The sequence below is a fragment of the Diabrotica virgifera genome, chromosome 4 (genome assembly GCF_917563875.1).
Source record: "Diabrotica virgifera virgifera chromosome 4, PGI_DIABVI_V3a".
Taxonomy (NCBI): domain Eukaryota; kingdom Metazoa; phylum Arthropoda; class Insecta; order Coleoptera; family Chrysomelidae; genus Diabrotica; species Diabrotica virgifera.
In genome coordinates, this window is record NC_065446.1 from 154,903,713 (window position 1) to 154,925,886 (window position 22,174).

A 22,174-nucleotide genomic window follows, 5' to 3' on the forward strand; every position below is an offset into this window, starting at 1 on the left:
GAATGTTCTTTTTGTTTTTTGTTGTCTTTGCTTTAGCTTCTTGTCACAGACATTTGTTTTCAAGAAGTACTGTCCCCGCCAAATATGAAATTTTACTAGTATGTTACCAAGACGACTTTTTCTCACCCAAATATTATAAATTGTCAATAAATATATCAAATGTAAATATCGTAAAAATAAAATATTAAATCAGTTATGTAAATTTGTACCTAAAGAGATCTAAAATTTTATGTTATCAAATGTAAGTATCTCACTTTTTACCATAGGCATATAAATTTTCAAATACCGGCTTTACTCTTTCTATCCTTCAAATTTGCCACTAGAAATACTTTCCATGCTTTCCACGTTGGACGACAGTTGATGTGATCTTGATTATTGATATGAGATAATATTCTTATATGTCATTTAATTAATCAATGCATTAATAATAATCTAATTAATTTACCAGATCACATATCAATATGTTTTTAATCTCAGGGCTTTTTATAAAATTAATTACTTACTTACGTGGCTTCTAAGTATTTCTCAATGGTTCCTGATCGGGATAGGAAAGAAAAGAGTAAAATAATACACACATATGGGTTACAATTATAATCAAAATATTGTTTATTTTATTTAAATGGCAATCACTGCTTAATATTTGCTAGATCTTATTATTCTTAAACATAACATTTACAAATGGGAATCTTATTTCCTTTTGGTTTCCAATTGAAAGTTTTTATTAACATTTAACTATTAGGATTTATTAGCAACAATTCTATTTAAGTTTGATGAAGCTTTTCTGATATTATTTATTATGTTCTTCAATTTATAATGTGGTATTTAATACGAAAAACCCATACATTCATGTCCAAACAAATGAGACTGACCTTTTTCTGGTGAACTGAGAATGTCTTCACACAAGACCCGTTTCCTGCTATCCTTGGCTGCGATCAAAACCTCGTCCTGGCTTTCAGTAATGTTCTCCTTTGAAAACTAGCTCGTATAGCTATCGTTCCTGCTTCTGTCGTGATGCTGTATTCTACCTTTTTCGAAACTGCAATCAGCTACCGAGACACTCTTGGCTCAAGGAGGTTCTTTTACTCTCAACCTGGCCTACCTCTCGTTCCACGATAGATACTCCACACTCACGGAACTACACCGGCTTTCTCACTCTCCGTTCACTACCGTCTACTGCTGGACTTCACTTCTCGACAGCTCAAAACATTCTGATCTCTATTTGTCATTCATTCCCCTACTTTCTAAATATCCCTTCCAGATTCACAAATCAACCTTCCACCACCAACTCTCATTCGCAGTATTCCTCAAAACCAATTTTTAATCTTTCTAAATATGCTTAATGGATTTCAAAAAAAATAGTTAATTCCCATTCTAAAATTACTTTCTACTATTTACAAAATTTAATGACCTATTCTCTATTTCAACTGAGTCTTTTGTTCATAATTATCAAAATTTAATTTTCAGATCAAATAGAAATATAACAATATATATATGTTACAGTTCAAGTTGATTATCCAGTTGGAGTTGACTCCAACTAGTTGGAGTCAACTCTAACGGCTGGTTTCAGTAAAAGTTGATTTTAAATATAAAATGAAGATTTATACTCAACATTTACTAGTAAAAGTAGACTCCAACTAGGAAAAGTATACTCTTCCCAATGCCGTTTAGTAAAAGTTGATTCTGATTCACACAAACAGCCGATTCTAGAAATTAAATGTTACTGAATATGTTCAAACTAGTCTAGGCTGTATCGTCGCCCCCGTTTGGTAAATTACTCCGATTCGAATTTTTTGCACAAACTTACTCAAAAAGAGGTCCTCATAACAAATCTACTGGGTGCCAGGCAGTACCTTGATCGATAAATTGTTAACAATTTTTTTTAGACAAATTCACAAAAATAATTTTTTCACTTCGAACAATTTTTTTAGACCATTTGGGTTATTCTGAGCAAAAAAAGGTATTTTGTGATTTTTCTCTAACATTGATTGTTGTCGAGTTATACGCGATTTAAAATTTGAAAAATGCGAAAATAGCCATTTTCAAGGCTTAACTCCATTAAAATCCATTATTATGAAAGTCAAAAAGTAACCAAATCAAAGTTTATAGCCCCTCTACAAGATCCAGCAGAAATGTTTGTCACTATTTTATTACTAAGCTTTATCTTTAATTATTAACAATGAGCACTAAGTGCGTATCAGGCGGCCGTCAATGGGGAGTGCTAAAGAGATGCACCATTCCGGCCGTCCAATGGTGAATCTCACTCGCACTCACATTGACGGCCGCTTCAATACAAGGTTAGCGCTCATTGTTGATAATTAAAAATAATATCTTATTAATGAAATAATGACAAAAATCTCTTCAGGATCTTATAGAGGTAGTTTTAATCTTTGATTTTTTTTAGTTTCTGACTTTCATAATATATAATATCGTATGGCATTTTTGCCTTTCGGACAGTTCCGGCGCCAATTACATCTTTAAACCTGTTTCAAGTAACTAGTGTCGATGTACACTAGCCCACGGTGAGACGGCTCGTGTCATTATTGAAAATGAAAATGGTTTGTCTTTAGCGGGGCTCGAACCCACGTGCACTGGCGTATGAGGCCAGCGATTATGCCGTTACTCCACGGCCGCTCGCTCGACTTTCACACAATAATTATCTTTAACAGAGTTATTAAACCTTGAAAATGGTTATTTTGGCGTTTTTCAAATTTTAAGTCGCTAATAACTCGACAACAGTCAATTTTAGAGAAAAAAAAAGGCCCAACGGATCTAAAAAAAAATTTGTACGAAGTGAAAAAATTATGTATTTTTGCGAATTTGTTTAAAATCATTGTTTATCGCCAACTTCACTAAAATCAGTCAGTATTGTACTCATTTGTCCTCATTTTCGGCAGTAAAGTAACACTTTGTTGTATTGAAAGAAGAATGTTACTTTACCTGCCGCGATAATTAATCAAATTAACCGAGATTGAATGTAAGTGGTCAATGTCAGCAATCGATTATTTATTTGAGTGAAATTAAAATTTATTTACTTTAATTATTAAAAATATTGTACGAAATTTATCTTATTATTAATAAAATTTATGTCAAAAGGTAAAATTCTATAGTGTTTCGCAATTATATTCATACAAAATAAATCAAAACTTTACAGATTTAGTAATTAGGTAGGTATACAATATTGATAACTATCGATTACACATCAAAACCGACCATCATGCAAAAGTCATCTGTCATTACTGTCATACGAATTTTTTATTTCGTCTAAAATTAAAAAAAAATCCTCAAAGTTTAAGTAAGTGTTAATGTTTTTTATGATTGACGATACAATTTTACCACCTTAATACTCTTTATCGAACGCGTCTGTTCCTCTGCTTGTAATATCAGACTCTTTCGATAAAGAGTCACTTTACTGACTGACTTTACTGAAATTGGTTAAACAATTTTTCGACCGCGGTACCGCGTGACACCCTGTGTATTTGTTATAAGGATTGTTATACGGATGTATTTCTTTGAGTAAGTTTGTGCAAAAAATCGAATCAGAATAATTTACCTAACGGGGGCGACGTTACAGACTATACTAATAAGTAGTTGAAACGGTCAAAACAAAGAAACGCACACTCATCAAAAATGCACTTGAGATTCTCGTATAATCAACATTTATTGAATCGATCCCGGAAGAGTCAACTCCAACTAGTAAAAGTTGATTTAAATTTTTAAAATCAACTTTTACTGCTCGTTTCAGTTGGAGTTGACTCCAACTAGTTGGAGTCAACTCTGACTGAGAATCAAGTTGAACTGTAACATATATATATATATATATATATATATATATATATATATATATATATATATATATATATATATATATATATATATATATATATATATATATATATATATATATATATATATATATATTTATATATATAAATTAAGGATCACTCGAAGAGTGGTGGGTTTTTCGGTCAATAGGTGGAGAAATAAGACAAAGAAGGTGGCTACTTCATCTATTTATTCGAAGACGTTTCGCTCTCTAATCAAAGAGCATCATCGGTTCATCTAAAAAGAATAATATGAAAAACCAAACATCCAAAGAGCAGTTAATACAACAGTGTTACCTCAAAAAGACATGTAGCAGTCAAAGGTATAAAATTTTAAAAAAAGCTTGAAACAATGAACCATTGAATCGTTAGGTTGTAGAAACAATCAATAAAAAGTACAGTTTAACAAAGACTTTGAACAGCAAAAGCAGCATGTGGTTATCATACATGTGATTAAAAAAAATATGTAAAAAACTTGCATTCGCCGAGGAACTAAGTAAGATCACAAGATCAACCTTCCAACAAAAGCATATTAATTTAGTTTGATTTTGACTTTAGGTAACATTATTAAAATGATTATAAAAGTTAATAGTAGTAAAATTTATAAAAAGGTATTAAAAGTTACCACAAAAGCTTCTACAATATTCAAATCCACTCGGCAAAATGGGCATTTCTAAAGACAACGAACCATCCCGTAAAAGACAGTGACCTTGAAGTCAAAACTGACACAACAAGGCGAAATACCAACCGCTAATGCATTTGAGCGGTAAATTTGAAGATGTAATATAATATGGTAAGAAAAACTTGTTGTTTGTACGAAACATTATAAAGAAAGCAACAAATGGTTAGTAAACACCATTTAACTTTCAAGGAATGGTTCGAGGAAAAAACAAACTAGTGAGGACGATCTTTCCATATTACCATACAAGTGACTTGGTTTTAGCTGGCTAGCCAGCCAAAAACAAGTATAAATTTAATTTAACTTCCACAGTCCAAGGTTCATAATATTATAGAACTGAGTAAGTAATGAGAATAAATGAATCCAATAAATTTAAAATTTCATTAAACTATTTTATCAAATATTTATTTCCAGCAATAAATATCTAGTTAATAATAGTTATGGTTAAAGTAAAAAATTTTAAATTGAATTTACTTAAGTGAAAATGTATACAGAAACACACCATAGGAGACAATATTACAGTAAACTGACAATGACTAATTCTGCAATATTAATGCATGATAAATTTGGCTCAGGTTACTAATGTCCATTCTTTTATTCAGAGCATTGGGGTGCTTCAATATCGAACACATTTCCAAGAATTGCCTTTTCATGAGATTACGTTCGTTGCCAAGAATCCTAACTTCATTGAAGTCTACCTTGTGTTTTGTGGTAATAGCATGCTGAGAAAGAGCACACGTATGCTTGGATAAGTTAATATCACTGCGGTGTGTTGTAAGACGCCCCCTTAGTGATCTCCCTGTCTGACCGATATAACAAGAGTCACACTCAGCACAAGGTATGTGATAGATGACGTTAACTTGTTCCAGAAGGGACAAGGGTGTTTTAGTTTTAGAAAACAAATTTTTGACCGTCTTGGCATTCTTAACAGCAATTTTGACAGGAATGTTATTGTGTTTATACAGTTTAATAAGTTTTTCAGTAACATGAGGAAAATATGGTAAAGAGGAGTAATGGGTAGTTGGAGTCCCAAGTACAGTAGTAGGCAGAACAGTGTCATTGACAGTGTTATTTGATATTGATCTGAGTTGGTCACCATTGGGTATGTCATTTAAAGAAGAACCATAACTCTGTGAATAAAGGTATTTATTAATGAGGGAAGATGGGTAGGAATTCTCAATCAATATGTTTCTGAGCAGTATAAGGGATTCCCTTCGATTAGTCGGATGTGTCAACCTACTCAGCCTGCAGCTTAAAGCTTTGATAAGGTTTAGTTTGTATTTAAAGGGATGACAAGAATGGTAGTTGAGAAACCTATTGGAGGCCATTGGTTTCCTATACCAACTTGTAGTTAAAGTATTGTCTCCCATTCTGATGACACGCATGTCTAAGAAGGGTAGACTTCAATGAAGTTAGGATTCTTGGCAACGAACGTAATCTCATGAAAAGGCAATTCTTGGAAATGTGTTCGATATTGAAGCACCCCAATGCTCTGAATAAAAGAATGGACATTAGTAACCTGAGCCAAATTTATCATGCATTAATATTGCAGAATTAGTCATTGTCAGTTTACTGTAATATTGTCTCCTATGGTGTGTTTCTGTATACATTTTCACTTAAATAAATTCAATTTAAAATTTTTTACTTTAACCATAACTATTATTAACTAGATATATATTGCTGGAAATAAATTTTTGATAAAATAGTTTAATGAAATTTTAAATTTATTGGATTCATTTATTCTCATTACTTACTCAGTTCTATAATATTATGAACCTTGGACTGTGGAAGTTAAATTAAATTTATACTTGTTTTTGGCTGGCTAGCCAGCTAAAACCAAGTCACTTGTATGGTAATATGGAAAGATCGTCCTCACTAGTTTGTTTTTTCCTCGAACCATTCCTTGAAAGTTAAATGGTGTTTACTAACGATTTGTTGCTTTCTTTATAATGTTTCGTACAAACAACAAGTTTTTCTTACCATATTATATTACATCTTCAAATTTACCGCTCAAATGCATTAGCGGTTGGTATTTCGCCTTGTTGTGTCAGTTTTGACTTCAAGGTCACTGTCTTTTACGGGATGGTTCGTTGTCTTTAGAAATGCCCATTTTGCCGAGTGGATTTGAATAGTGTAGAAGCTTTTGTGGTAACTTTTAATACCTTTTTATAAATTTTACTACTATTAACTTTTATAATCATTTTAATAATGTTACCTAAAGTCAAAATCAAACTAAATTAATATGCTTTTGTTGGAAGGTTGATCTTGTGATCTTACTTAGTTTCTCGGCGAATACAAGTTTTTTACCTATTTTTTTTAATCACATGTATGATAACCACATGCTGCTTTTGCTGTTCAAAGTCTTTGTTAAACTGTAAACTGTACTTTTTATTGATTGTTTCTACAACCTAACGATTCAATGGTTCATTGTTTCAAGCTTTTTTTACAATTTTATACCTTTGACTGCTACATGTCTTTTTGAGGTAACACTGTTGTATTAACTTCTCTTTGGATGTTTGGTTTTTCATATTATTCTTTTTAGATGAACCGATGATGCTCTTTGATTAGAGAGCGAAACGTCTTCGAATAAATAGATGAAGTAGCCACCTTCTTTGTCTTATTTCTCCACCTATTGACCGAAAAACCCACCACTCTTCGAGTGATCCTTAATTTATATTGGATTAACGGTCGTACTCCTTTTCTATATATATATATATATATATATATATATATATATATATATATATATATATATATATATATATATGAAAAAACAAAAGATGTAGATCTTTGAAACACACTCAGTGATCAAAAGATCCACAGGTACTGGTTTAACGACCACTCGTACGAAATCAAACAAATGAAATAGAGAATGTGGAAAAATCCCCTTACGAATAACTCACACATCCACTATTTCTGGCTGGGAAAAATTTTTCGAATAGAATCAAAGATCCAAACACCAGTTCTTAGAAATGTGTTTCGCCCTCTTCAACCTCCGTGGGCTCATCGGTAAAGATGAGAGGTTGAATATCTTTAGACACATTCCATCAAAAAACAACATCCGAGACATAGACATAACAGGAGCGTAAATCTACGCCCAACCTGAAAATGAGAGTCTCAAGTTTTAATTCCCTAATTACTTTAGAGTAAGTAAGATAATGTTTATGAAAAAACAAAAGATGTAGATCTTTGAAACACACTCAGTGATCAAAAGATCCGCAGGTACTGGTTTAACGACCACTCGTACGAAATAGTGGATGTGTGAGTTATTCGTAAGGGGATTTTTCCACATTCTCTATTTCATTTGTTTGATTTCGTACGAGTGGTCGTTAAACCAGTACCTGTGGATCTTTTGATCACTGAGTGTGTTTCAAAGATCTACATCTTTTGTTTTTTCATAAACATTATCTTACTTACTCTAAAGTAATTAGGGAATTAAAACTTGAGACTGTCATTTTCAGGTTGGGCGTAGATTTACGCTCCTGTTATGTCTATGTCTCGGATGTTGTTTTTTGATGGAATGTGTCTAAAGATATTCAACCTCTCATCTTTACCGATGAGCCCACGGAGGTTGAAGAGGGCGAAACACATTTCTAAGAACTGGTGTTTGGATCTTTGATTCTATTCGAAAAATTTTTCCCAGCCAGAAATAGTGGATGTGTGAGTTATTCGTAAGGGGATTTTTCCACATTCTCTATTTCATTTGTTTGATATATATATATATATATATATATATATATATATATATATATATACATATATATATATATATATATATATATATATATATATATATATATATATATATATATATATATATAATCAAATTCCCTTCTACCTATTGGTGTCGGGATTACAATAATAACTTAGATATTGTGTACAAATTTACGCCACTGACTTCTATTTTGTGCCAATACTTTTGCTTCTTTCCAGGATTTGCCTCTCTTTTGTAGAACTTTTCCAATAGCTTGGTCCCATGTTTCTCTTGGTCTTCCTCTCTTCCTCTTGATATTTACTTTCGCTTCCCAAATCATTTTTACCGGTCTTCTATCATCTAGTCTTTGTAAATGTCCCCACCAGCTGATTTGTCTTTTTTCTATGAATTCTAAGATTGATTCCACCTCCAGATCCTCCCTTATCTGCTCATTTCTTACCCTGTCAAGTCTTGTGATTCCTCTCGCTCTTCTTAGGTACTTCATTTCCGTCGCTTGTAGTCTGCTCTTCTGCCTCCCTGTTAATGTCCACGATTCACAACCGAAGGTGAGTATGGGTCTATATATTGCCTTAAATACTTTCATTTTTGTACTTTGCGCTATTTCCTTTTTTCCTATAAAAGTTGTGTTCATTGCATAATATGAATTTATTGCTTTCTCTATACGTTTATCAATTTCTAAACCTTGTTGACCTGAATCTTCAATTTTTACACCTAGGTATTCGAAGCATTCAACTTGTTGTATTTGTATACCATTGATCTCTATACTCACGTGTTCTTTAGTTTCTGCTATTACCATCACTTTTGTTTTTGTTAGGTTTAGTTTCATGCCACTTTCTTCTAATATTTCACTCCACGTTTGTAAGTTATCTTGTAGGTCCTTTTCTTTTGCTGCCATTATAACGATGTCATCTGCAAAAGCACATTCTGATATTTCGATCGGTTGTAAGTTTTTGTATCCTACAAATAGGTGTTTTGTTTTCTGACTACATTTTTTAATTATTTCGTCCATAAATAACGTAAACAATGTTGGGCTTAGTCCTCCTCCCTGTCTTAGACCATCTTTTGTTATAAAATTTTCTGACTTGAGGTTTCTAGTTATAACACAATTCGTCGTATTTTTGTATAGACATTCGATATTTTTCCTTAGTTTGGCTGCTATTCCTCTTTGTTCCAGGAGCGACCATACTTTTTGCCGAGGAACAAGATCAAACGCTTTTGTAAGTCGATAAATGCAAAATATGCTTTTCCTCTTCTGAGTTTCGTTTTCTCAATGATCTGTTTAATAGTGAAGCTGTGATCTTACACACTTCTTCCTTTTCTAAAGCCACTTTGCGTTTCTGCTAATGTTGTATCGATTATCTTTGTCAGCTTTTCTTGTAATATTTGTTCGTACAGTTTCATCGCCGAGCATAAGAGCATTATGCCTCTATAGTTTTTGCATTCTTTTTTATCTCCAGATTTAAATATGGGTAGTATCAACGAGATCTTCCATTCTTCTGGTATTCTTTCAGCTTTCCATATCTTGTTTATTAATTGTAATAATATGTGTTGTCCTTGTACTCCCATATATTTTAGCATCTCAGTTGATATTTTATCATGCTCTGGTGACTTTCCATTTTTCATTTTTGCCAATCCTTGTGTAAATTCTTCCCATGTTATTGCAGTGTCTTGCGTTTCTTCTATGGTTTCTTTTGTATTTGTCACGTTAATGGTATAATGTGGTGTTTCATTTTCAGTTGATAATAATTCTTGAAAATACCTTTTCCATCTTTCCATTATTTCTTCTTCCTGTGTCAAAATGTTTCCTGTTTCGTCTCTAATTGTCAATTGAACTGTATTTTCTCCCCTTCTTAACGTTTTCATGGTCTTATAAAACAGCTTTTGGTTACTTTTACTATCTGATTCTAGTTTTTCCCCGAATTGTTTCCAACTTTCTTCTTTTGCATCTTTTATCATATTTTTTACTATTTTTCGTTGTTCTTTATATTTTTCATACGTTTCAGTTGTTTTGTTTGAAAGGTATATTTTCCATCTTCTTTTCTTTTCCTTTGTTTCTGATTTAATTTGTTCATTCCACCATGATGTCTGTTTCCTGTTACTAGTTGTTCTACTTACGCCGCAGGCCTCCTTGGATGCGTCAATAATAATTTCTTTTATACTATTCCATAACTGATCCACATCTGCATCTCTCATTATTAATAGCCTTTTTTCAATTTCTCGATTTATTATTTCTTCATATTTAGTTCTCACATTTTCTTCTGTCAACTTGTAAGATTTGATTCAAATTCTACTTTTCTTTCTTTATTTAATTTCTGCTCCTCGTCCTTCAAAATTTGGTGTTTAATTTTTGTTACCACCAGATAGTGATCACTATTGATTTCTGCACCTCTTCGTACTTTGGTGTCGGTAATGTTTGCCCTATAGTCTTTTTCCACTATTACATAATCGATTATTGATTTTTCTCCTCTGCTTATAACTTCCTGTGTGTATTTGTGAATATTTTTATGTTCGAAGAGTGTGTTTGTTATTATTAGATTATGTAGTTGACAGTATTCAAGCAATCTCTTGCCGTTATTGTTCCTCGTATCTTCCCCATGTGTACCTATTACTGTGTTATATTTGTGATCTTGTTTACCAACTCTGCTGTTGAAGTCTCCAGCAATTAATATTCTTCCTTTGCATTCTTCTGTAATTCTTGTTAGTTCATCCCAAAATTTATCTTTTATTGCTGAATTCTCGTCTTCACTTGGTCCGTATACGGCTAATATTATCCAGTTTTCTCCGTTTATGCCTGTTAGTTCTACTTTCAATATTCTTTCGTTAATTGCCTCCCATGTGTTTACACTATTTATTAGCTTTTCATGTATTATGCATCCTATTCCGGCTGCAGCTCTTTGTTTATTCTCCACTCCACTATATATCATTAAATGACCTTTATTAAGTTTAATTTCGCCTTTGCCTTTTTTCTTTGTTTCCGATACTGTTAGTATATCTAGTTGTGCTTGTTCAAATTCCTCTATTAAATCATGTTCTTTTCCGTAAATACTTCGAATATTCCATGTTCCAATTTTCCATGTGCTCGCTCTTCCTTTTATCATATTTCGTTTTCCTTTCTTATGCTGGTCGTCTCCATGTTCCCGTCCTGTATATGTTCCACTAGTTTTTTGAATTATCATTAAGAGTCTTCGTACTTTCAATCGTATTTTTCTTTTTATTCCATATAAATTTTTTGCTATTTATAATTAATTTCTGGTACCCAATTACTACCTTTTTGTTCTGGTTTCTTTTATCTTTTGCTATTTCTTGTAGGCTTTTCTGGATTTTGTTCTCTTGTTCTGTTAAATCATGGCGTATAAATATTTTTTGGCCTTTGACATGTCTTAGTTTGTGTTTATTTTTCATTACGTCTGCTTTTTCTCGATTGTTCAGTTTTAGAACGCACATTGTTTCGTTTATTTTTGTCAATTTTTTCGCTTTTATAACAACTTGTAGCTTGTTTTCGACAAATTTTTCTATTTCTTCTTGCGCTTTCTTCTTCATTGTCGCGTATTTTAAATCCACTTATAATTATATTATTTTTCTTCTTCTATTTTTCGAAGTTTTCGACTTTTTCTTCCAATTTTTCCAATTTTTCAACTTTTATTTTCAGTTCGTTAATTTCTTTCTTTAATTCTATATTTTCTTCTCTGAAAATTTTCAGTGTTTCTTTATATTCTTGTAAATCAGTTTTAATTTCTTTCAAATCTTTGCGCATTTTCGACGTCAAATTTTTTATTAAACTTTGATTTCGTCCCAGTCGCTCATCCTTATGTGGTTTGTATCACTCTGTATAAATATATCTGTGTATAACAATGTACTGTTGTTGTAAATAATCGAACGCTGACAGAGCGCAAAGCTACCAACCCAATTCGACCTTGCGGAGGTCAACCCAAAACTATAATATGGTGGCCAAAAAGGAAGCGAAAGTAGCAGTAGCGAAAGCCAACGCAGAAGCGTATTCAAACCTATACGATCAACTTGATACCAGGGAAGGCGAAACGAAGATATATCAAATAGCCAAACAGAGAGCAGAGAAAGCAAAAGATTTTAATCAGATTAGATGTATCCGAGATGAACATAAAAAAATACTAGTTCACGAAACGGATGTCAAAAAGAGATAGAGAAAGTACTTTGACAGCTTATTAAATGAAGAATTTGACAGACAACTGTAGAGTCAACGGAGGCAGTGGCAGCAATGGTCACCAAAATAAAAAACAAGAAAGTGGCTCAAGCGCTTCAAGAAATAAAGAAAGGAAAAGCGGTAGGAGCAGATGATATTCCTGGGGAAGTATGGAGAGCATTGGGAGAGACAGGAATAAGGTGGCTAGCAGGTTTATTTAATAGAATTATGGAAGTTGGACAAATGCCAGATGAATGAAGAAGCAGTATACGGGTACCTGTTTACAAAAACAAGGGAGATATACAACAATGTAGAAACTACAGGGCTATAAAACTGCTTAGCCACACCATGAAAATATGGGAAAGAGAAATTGATAGACGGATACGTGAAGAGATCGAAATATCCGAGAATAAATTTGGCTTTATGCAGGGCAGATCAACAACATATGCAATTTTGGAGTAGAATTAGGGCTGGATGGATGAAGTGGAAGGAAGCGAGTGGTGTGTTGTGTGACACAAAAATTTCAATGAAGCTGAAGGGAAAATTGTATAAAACAGCCATAAAACCGGCTATGATGTACGGAACTGAATGTTGCGCAGTGAAGAAGAAAGAGGAACAACGAATGCATGTGGCGGAAATGAAAATGCTTAGATGGATGAGTGGAGTGACAAAGAAGGATAAAATTAGAAATGAGTATATTAGGGGAAGTCTAGGAGTGGCACCAATCGATGCCCAAATAAGATAGCATAGGTTAAGATGGTTTGGTCATGTTCAACGTCGAGACGTTAATTACCCAATACGAAGAATAGCTGAAGTGCAGATTCCTGGAAGGAGTAAGAGAGGAAGACCAAAGAAGACCTGGGGGAGACGATAAGGCAGGACGTGTTGGTAAAGGGGATTGACATTATTATGATCCAAGATAGAATTGTGTGAAGAAATGCAATTAGGGAAGGCGACCCCGCATAGGGATAATTCAAAAAGAATGATGATGATGATGATGATTTTTGAAAGATTTCCTATCTGATATGGATTACTTTTAACGTTTTGAAATAATGATTCAAATTCTTTTATTTAAAATGTACTGTCTAACAATGATAAATATTTGGAGGATTCTAATTGAGTTATAGTTTTCTGAAAAAAACTATAGTTTGATTTTATGAATGGCACCACGACACTGAACTGTCTATTTGCGACATTTTCAAAGTACAGTAATAATTCACAATTACAAAAACACGCGTTCACGGCTTATTTTACAACAAAATCAAAATAAAAATTTTTACCTAGATATATAAACTGGCTGATTTTGGAACCTTTGTAACCAAAACGTGACAAAACTGTGTACATATAATAAGCCGCTCTTTTATTAGTTACTACATTCAGGTACCCAAAATTTGAATACAGAATTAAATATTGAGATTTCCAAGCTACTTGTTACAGTAATATAAAAATATATGTATAGTTACAACCAAAATTTAAAATTATATGCACTTTATGCACACTTATATAAAAATATGCAAAATTGAGAAAAATATTGCAAAATAATGCAAAAATAATGCAAATTGCATATTTTGCATTATATGCCAAATATGCAATTTGCATATTTGTCTAAGTCTAGTGATGTGCTCCAAAACCATTAAGATAACCTTTGTCCGTTTGCATAAAGTTTGTTTCTTGTAGGCAGATAATGTCAGCATTCGTGCCCAGGATTAATTGTTGAATACGTTCTAGACGGGGGTAAAACCCGTCGCAGTTCCATTGGATTAAATTGAAAATTATTAAAATAAAAATGTATACCATTTTTATTCAGTTGCAATGCGAAGGCAAAAGAATCTTACTTTTCAATTAGAATACGGAGTGCAATCCAGCTCTCTGAATCGCGATTTTCGATTCTTATTGGAATCTCATCGGAGAGAGCGCAGGCTTGTTCTCCATATCCTAACTGACCAACATCGAGAACTTTTCCCACACATTGCAACTGACACAAATAGGGTAGGTGACTAGCGTCATCTGGCAATTGAAAGATGAAATTTTTCAATCCTAAAAGCAACATTAATAATATTGAAAATATTAAAAATATTACTAAAAGACCTTTAAATTAAAAAACTTATTGGTACCCTTTCCTGGTGACACCTCTAAGGCTTCTACAATTTGCAAGCCAAATGGATGCTGCAGTGAAGACAAAGGGAAGGAATTCTACACTATACAATTCACATCCCCGTCTGCAGCTTGGTAAAGTTCCAACGGAAAATGCACCTAGTTACTCTACGGAGTAATATGACTATAAAATAAAAATGTATACCATTTTTATTCAGTTGCAATGCGAAGGCAATACAATCTTACTTTTCAATTAGAATACGGAGTGCAATCCAGCTCTCTGAATCGCGATTTTTGATTATTATTGGAATCTCATCGGAGAGAGCGCAGGCTTCTTCTCCATATCCTAACTGACCAGCACCGAGAGCTTTTCCCACACATTGCAACTGAAACAAATAGGGTAGGTGACTAGCGTCATCTGGCAATTGAAAGATGAAAGATTTGAAAAACTTCATCTTTCAATTGCCAAATGACGCTAGTCACCTACCCTATTTTGTTTCAGTTGCAATGTGTGGGAAAAGCTCTCGGTGCTGGTCAGTTAGGATATGCTCCATATCCTAACTGACCAGCACCGAGAGCTTTTCCCATACATTGCAACTGAAACAAATAGGGTAGGTGACTAGCGTCATCTGGCAATTGAAAGATGAAAGATTTGAAAAACTTCATCTTTCAATTGCCAAATGACGCTAGTCACCTACCCTATTTTGTTTCAGTTGCAATGTGTGGGAAAAGCTCTCGGTGCTGGTCAGTTAGGATATGGAGAACAAGCCTGCGCTCTCTCCGATGAGATTCCAATAAGAATCGAAAATCGCGATTCAGAGAGCTGGATTGCACTCCGTATTCTAATTGAAAAGTTAGATTGTTTTGCCTTCGCATTGCAACTTAATAAAAATGGTATACATTCTTATTTTATAGTCGTATTACTCCGTAGAGTAACTAGGTGCATTTTCCGTTGGAACTTTACCAAGCTGCAGACGGGGATGTGAATTGTATAGTGTAGAATTCCTTCCCTTTGTCTTCACTGCAGCATCCATTTGGCTTGCAAATTGTAGAAGCCTTAGAGGTGTCACCAGGAAAGGGTACCAATAAGTTTTTTAATTTAAAGATCTTTTAGTAATATTTTTAATATTTTCAATATTATTAATGTTGCTTTTAGGATTGAAAAATTTCATCTTTGAAAATTATTACTTTATATTTCTGATGTGGCCGGTCCTTCAGAGAAATTATCTTCTTCGAAATTGTCCTGTGAGGATACCGAGATTATGCTTTCTACGTCAGAATTGTTTGAGCCTAGTTCCATTTTAATTTATTTACTGATTCTAGTGAGGCTAATTTTGATAGATCTATCTGCTAGTAATTTGTAGATCTTGGATGTATCAGAGAGAAGATCTTCTATATTTTTTGTAAACAGAAGTGCTTCACTCAGTTGCCTGGATTTACCGTAACAATTCTCTAAGAAAGCTATGAAGTTATCGACCGGTAACATAAAAGAATCTTTTTGGTAGTGGTCTCTGATTGCATTCTTAGATTCCAACGATATTTTGCAGTCATAGTGAATAGAAGAGTCCCTTTTGATTTTCTTTTTGGCTTGAGTTGCTTTTTTGTGGCTTGCTCTGGTATGGTAAACTATGAATTAGTTGGGTGTTATATTTCTGACGAGTCCGTTGACTTTGGTCTCTGTTCACCTTTTGAAGCTATATAAATTGTTCGCGTGTCATTGGCAGTTTCCGAATTATGGTCTTGTGGAGCTACCGGTAGTGTGTTTAGACTTGCAGCTTGGGAAATATTAGAAGGAAGGGAAGGTGTTTTGTTCGAATTTTCTGATTGATTATATTCAAGAGTGGGGCAATTTCATGCAGTGTGGCCAGGTTTTTTTATATAAGAAGCAAATCATTTTACCTGTGGATAAAAATATTCTATATTCAATATTGTCAAATGGAATAATCAGGAATGTTTCAACTTCAGGATTATCATGGGGTGGCACAAAATATACTTTTATACGGAAGAACAAAATATGATTGTATTCATCTCCTGGAATACCAGCTCGTAGGAATGGTATTGGAGAAACTAGCTGAAGTCCTATATTTTTCAGGGCCGTCTCTAATATTTCGTGTGGTATTGAGGGACATATATTAGATATGATCAGTCGTTTTGCTGGTGTGACTAATTTTCTTACTGACAGGATATGGCTTCCGATGGTAATAGTAGGTTTTATGGAAATAAGCTGCTGAACTAGGTTTTGATTTTGGTTGATTTTTGCTGATTTTTGCTGATTTTGGTTAAATAAATATGTACATATTCTGCTGTTTGAGATCCTTGAGGCGAAGCTTATATTCCTTGGTCTGATATAATCATGGGCAGGGGGGGCCGTAGCCCCCCTATCTCTTCAGCTGCTGTATACTATATATGGTTATCTAAAGTATACAAAAAATAATGTGCAACATCTTCACGTCTGCCCCCCCTCCTCTGAAAGTTTTTATATGAGCGCCCGTGCCGATAGTGTCTCCTATGGATTTGACGTAGTCATATTAATATTATTTAAGACCTGTGGAAGGAAGTGTTTGTCATCGTGGTGTTATGTTCGGTCGGTGAACTCATATTTTTATTTAGGGTGCCTTCGTAGTCAGAAGCAATCCTGGAGATGATCTTTTAATTTTGGCTTCTATTGGTATATATTACGTTCAGCAACCAGTAATTACTGATCGTAATTCTGGCTGCCTATCTACAGGTGATTAGTTGTTCCAATAATGGGTTTATTGTAGGTAATTATTGATAAGAGGAGCAAAAAAGTTGTTTAGCAAATAAGGTTTTGTTTATATTTTGTGCCAGTAAGTGCAGTAAAACTAAATTTCACTCACCGAAATATTACCAGCAGGTGCACAACACAATAAATTTACTCCAATGTGACTCTTATCAATTAATATCATCTTTTTATCTATTAAAACTACAAAATATTACATAGGTAGTCGTAGTCCAATGCAAACAAACCGCACCTTCAGTAATATAGAGGCATAATTCAAAAAAGTTGATTTTTGCGAAATCGCGTTTAAAGATTCTGGTTTCCTAAATTACAGCTATTTTTTCAAATAACATGCTTATTATTTAAGATATAAATAAATGTGAAATTTGGCAGATTTGTTATCTGATAATTGCACTATAAATAGCAATGAGAAAAAAAGAATATAAATAAATTCCATTAATTACATGTAATTGAAAAAAATAGGTACTTTCAAGTTAGTCCCATATAGTACAAAAAACAACAGAAATAAGGAACTGTTTAATCCCTTTTATTTTGATCCCTTATATTATAAAAATGCTCTGTCACTGTTTATGCAAAAGAGCGATCTATTATTGTAGTCTAAGAGCTAGTGAACCCTCCGACTAACGGTCGTCCTCTAAGGCTAGAAATGTGTCTAGAGATAATTCATAGGACACCAAGGCTAAAAGCCATGACCTGGCAGGCATCAGCCGTGCACGTGTATCTACCAGGTGAATCGAAAAGTGCAAATTTAGAGGGTAAAAATTTTTATTTAATAATCTTTCTCCTGTAGAGTTTAAATTTAAGTATGTGTTTGAGTAAGTCATTTAGAAGAAATGTGTACAATGACAGGCGATTCTGAAGAGCATGAGACCTTGCCAGGCGAAAGATTATTGGTTTTTCCTAAAATTATCTTTTTTGCATCAAACAAAGTTTTTAGGTTTTTTGAATTATTCCAAACAGAAAAGGTCTTTAGTGACTTTTCTCTTAGGTTAATAGTTTTTGTTATATAAGCGATTAAAAGTTTTGAAAATTGAGAAATCGGCCATTTTTAACTCTAAATCGGACATTTAACTAAAAATTTCAATGTTACCAAGGTAGGTAGATATTCTTTAAACATTGGTTGATGAAATCCCGAAGAGTTTTTTGCAATACAATATCGAAAACCCCTTTGTTTTTTAATTGCTAATCAAGCGGGCGCGACACTGTAGTATAAATGAGGACGTTTGAGTTTGAATAAATTAATTATCTCGAGAATGGGCGAATTTGAAGATAAATCCTCAGACAGGTCGATTTTTATTTTTAAATTGGGACTTTTTGGCATATATATAATACTAGTGACGTCATCCATCTGGGCGTGATGACGTAATCGATGATTTTTTTAAATGAGAGTAGGAGTTGTGTGATTGCTCAGTTGAAAGGTTATTTAATTCTCTATTCAGTAATATAAACGTTAACATAACTATTTATACAGGGTGTACAAACAATTTTTTTCTTCTTTTTTGTCTAAATTAATTTAATAAAAAAATTTTTTTTGTACATCCTGAGCAAATCATTATGTTAATGTCTATATTACTGAATATAAAATTAAATAAACTTTTAAATGAGCTATCACACAACCCCTACTATCATTTAAAAAAGTCATCGATTACATCATCACGCATAGACGGATGACGTCACTAGTATTATATATGCCAAAAAGTCCTAATTAAGGAATAAAAATCGACCTGTCAGGATTTCTCTTTAAATTTGCTCTTTCTCGAGATAATGAATTTAGGCAAACTCAAACGTCCTCACTGACACTACAGTGTCGCGCCCGCTTGATTAGCAATTAAAAAACAAAGGGCTTTTCGATATTGTATTGCAAGAAACTCTTCGGGATTTCATTAACCAATGTTTAAAGAATATCCACCTACCTTGGCAACATTGAAATTTTTAGTTAAATGTCCGACTTAGGGTTAAAAATGGGCAATTTTGCAATTTTCAAAATTTTAATCGCTTATATAACAAAAACTATTAACTTGAGAGAAAAATAACCAAAAACCTTTTCTGTTTGGAAGGATTCAAAAACCTAAAAAACTTTTTTCGATGCAAAAAAAAATAATTTTAGGAAAAACCCATAATCTTTCCCCTCGCCTGGCAAGGTGTTATGCTCTTCAGAATCGCCTGTCATTGTTCACATTTCTTCTAAATGACTTACTCAAGCACATACTTAAATTTAAACTTTACACAAGAAAGTTTATTTTATCTCCTAAATTTGCACTTTTCGATTCACCTAGTAGATACACGTGCACGGCTGATGCCTGCCAGGTCATTGTTTTTAGCCTTGGTGTGCTATGAATTATCAATAGACAAATTTCTAGCCTTACAGGACGACCGATAGTCGGAGGGTTCACTAGCTCTTAGACTATTGTGAATTAGACCCATTTATTTTTATATTTTGCATAACATAACGGCTCAACTAAAAACTATCCTATAAAATACAAAATCTTAAAACACAATCTAACCAGGATTTTCGTCATAGAAAGACATGTTACTGATTGCTCCCTTGTAGCACTAAAAACCAGAGGTGGCCTGGGAGAATAAGAGAGAGGCATACATATATTTACCGAACCATCCATGTTCTTTTTCTCCCTCTGTCAATGCTAACCGATAGAGAATTTCATTTTGTGCCCATATCATTCAAAAGCACAGATAACACAAATTTTGAGTTGAGCCCTTATATTACTGAGGGTGCGAAACACGTTCTAGCTCGATCCTCTGAGTACTTTAATAACCGGCAAAATAAGGCAAAAGATGAAAAACATAATATTAAGTTTTGAGATAGTACGGGATGAGGCTAGTTCTTATACCTATGTACCTGGCTAGATGACTTCAGTCATAAATTATACGTATGATGTCGACGTATACTTTTTAATATCCGACTGGTATATTATTTGACAAATAATGACATGATTTTGAAGTCAGTTAAGTACGATATAATGCCCTAGGACGATATTTTGAAAAATAACGCCCTAGGGCATTAAATTTAAATAACTAGTTAAATACTGTCAAGTTGACAAATAAAAACCTAAGTAAAACTGTGGTTACCACAATTAAGTTACGACTATTGCTGGTAAATGTACTTATTTGAAAACTAATTAATTCAAAATTTATTCAAATTTTTTGCATAAAAAATAATTTAGTCGAACATTAAACGTTGAAGGCACCACGGGTATTATAGATAATAACGCTTTCGGTCAACGTATATCGCTCGGGCCAAAGGCCCTCGGTATATACACCATTGACCTCAAGCGTTATTATCCGTATAATACTCTTGGTACCTTAATAACTAAATTTTAATATCCTACGTTATTCGTTTCGGCTGACACAAATAAACGTCAAATAATCAATTTCACACTTAAATTGAGGAATATTAAAGCAGATTGTGTAATGGTCAGCAGTTATTCCTGAGCGAGAAAAGTTTTTACCTTTGTTGTATTTGAAGCGTTTACGTATTTGAAAAACAACATGTCGATTTTTGGCAAATTCGGCTTTATGTACGAGTATTGTTCTCATAGAATAGTAGTTTCTTTCTCCATGTGACACATTCAGTTCTGTAAAAATCTCAGATGTCCTTCGTAAACTACATAGAACATTTGGATAGTTTCACACAATACCTCTATATTTTCCAATATATTTTGCCAAGTTTATACCTATTTTTGTTTAAAATGTCAATAAAAATATAAAACCAGCTTGTACAATTATTTTGATATCCACATTCCTTCCAATGAATATCTTAGTAAATGTAAGATTTGAAATAAATTGTAGCTGGACAGTTTTTGTTGATTTGCAAACATTTTAATTTTTAAACAAGTGTTGTTTTTCAAATAAACGCTTCATTTATTCAATAATTACTCAGAATTGTAGGTGAATAAGGGATTTTTCTTTATTCCGAGACGCCAAGCTAGCCAAATACTTAAGTAGATGGAGGCCAATAAATCAAAGAAGAAGAAGACATACACGTCCTAATAAAACTAGATTAGCAAGAACGTCATACGTACAATTATGACTGATGTCAGCCATCTCTTAATCTAACGTCTAAAGTTGGAAACTCGATAGAGTTACTAGACGGAAAATATAACACGCAGTGAAATAAAAAGTGATGAAACTAGTAGAGGTGAGAAATGATCAATAGAAATCTATAAATTTATATTATATTGATACTGATGGCAACTAAAACTGTGACAGTATTAGTTAACATATTCCCCCAATACTTCTAAAGATGGGAAACTATCATAGTCTAAGAGCTAGTGAACCCTCCGAATAACGGTCGTCCTGTAAGGCTAGAAATTTGTCTAGTGATAATTCATAGCACACCAAGGCTAAAAACCATGACCTGGCACTCCTGGCAGGCATCAGCGGTGCACGTGTATCTGCCAGGTGAATTGTAAAGTGCAAATTTAGGAGGTAAAATAAACTTTCTCCTGTAAGGTTTAAATTTAAGTATGTGTTTGAGTAAGTCATTTAGAAGAAATGTGTACAATGACAGGCGATTCTGAAGAGCATAAGACCTTGCCAGGCGAGGGGAAAGATTAGGGGTTTTCCTAAAATTATTCTTTATGCATCGAACAAATTTTTTTTAGGTTTTTTGAATCATTTCACACAAAAAAGGTTTTTAGTGATTTTTCTCTAAGTTAATAGTTTTTGTTATATAAGCGATTGAAAATTTTGAAAATTGCGAAATCGGCCATTTTTAACCCTAAATCGGACATTTATCTAAAAATTTCAATGTTGCCAAGGTACGTAGATATTCTTTAAACATTGGTTGATGAAATCCCAAAGAGATTTTTGCAATAAAATATCGAAAACCCCTTTGTTTTTTTAATTGCTAATCAAGCGGACGCGACACTGTAGTAAGTGAGGACGTTTGAGTTTGCATAAATTCATTATTTCGAGAATGGGCAAA